A 1,495-nucleotide genomic window follows, 5' to 3' on the forward strand; every position below is an offset into this window, starting at 1 on the left:
ATGTATATGCTGAAGCTGTGAGCTCTACGGTAGGAAAGATGTTCCAAAAACTAATTCTGGAACAAAGTAAAGGATTGAGTAGAGATTTCAGCTTGGGTTCTTTGATGATGATCATAGGGAACTGGAAAAAAGGACACAAGAAGTCAACAAAGCTAAATGGCTGTAGTCACATTAGCACCCTCCCAAGGCTGCAATGTTCATTACACATGCACTGAGTGCTTCAGGGGCTGACCTCCATATTAGGATGAAACTGGCTGTAGCAGAGTATCAGTATTTATAGATTGTTTGTGTGTATGCGCAGAGTTTATACATAACACTGTGTGTCTGTGTGAGAGTGAGAGACAGAGAAAGGAGCGAACAGCACTGCAACACAAAACAGCTGAGGAAGTACTAGTGTTTTAAGCAAGACCTCATACACTGAGGCAGGAAAACACAAGATGTAAGAATTTAGTTTGTAATTACAGAATCTGCTAACATCTTATCACCGTGAACCAGGCTACAGCTGTGACATGGTGTGACAAAGAAATGCAAAACACAGCAGAGTCAACCTGTTACATTTTGTAGGAAACATATTAACTATATATTGGTTATTAAATGTTGCTGCAAACTGCTCATTGTCTATTATTCATTTTTTTCATGCAATATCTGCCCATGACAACTGAAGTATGGTTCTTTTTAGACAACTCAGAAAATTTGGTCAGAGCTGTTCTAATCAATATATTAAACCACGGCCTTTCTACTAACAGTGGTGCAGACTGCTGCTAATATTTGTCCACCCATTCAGATAGTCGTGGACACACTAAATATCAGAAACACAAACTACATCTTCCACAATGATCACACAGTTGGATCAGCACCAGAAAGCTGATCATTACAAGCTTCATGAAGAAAGATTAACTGCAGGACTGTTGCATTAGACTGCAGTAGGTTTAGCCAGGTGTACCTAATAAAAAGCCATCTTAGTGAATGTCTCTGTTGGCCAGAATTCAAGTGGTTTTTTAAGGCCTCACTCCTCTGTGCTTATCACCTGTTATCTTCATTTAGTGTCCACAGGCCGGTAAAAATAAGCATGGAGGCGAGCGACAACAGTGACAAGCCAAGCTGGAAGGGGCATATGGTGGCTGAGTGGTTTCTCAGGTAATTTGATTCTCACAAAAATGATGATGTTGCCATCCTGGTGACATGTCTGGGACCTCAACAGCGTTCACACTGCCGCTGTATAAATGTCACTCACAAACATGAATGTGAACCATCAGCGCCAAAACACTGAGCATTAAGGGCTGCAATAAGAACCTAAAAGAATTAAACCATCATCCAAACTCTTCCTAGATGGAGCGTCTCTCTTCCTACAGTCCCATGCACACCACTTCAACATCTGGAGAAACCCAAAGATCGACATGCCGACTCTGCCTGGTTACAGTTTCTGAGTGATGATTGGACAGATTCTGTGATTTAACGAGCAGTCAGTTGATGGAAGGTCTGAGCACTCTCCTAC

The sequence above is a fragment of the Monopterus albus genome, unplaced genomic scaffold (assembly GCF_001952655.1).
Source record: "Monopterus albus unplaced genomic scaffold, M_albus_1.0 scaffold50.1, whole genome shotgun sequence".
Classification (NCBI taxonomy): domain Eukaryota; kingdom Metazoa; phylum Chordata; class Actinopteri; order Synbranchiformes; family Synbranchidae; genus Monopterus; species Monopterus albus.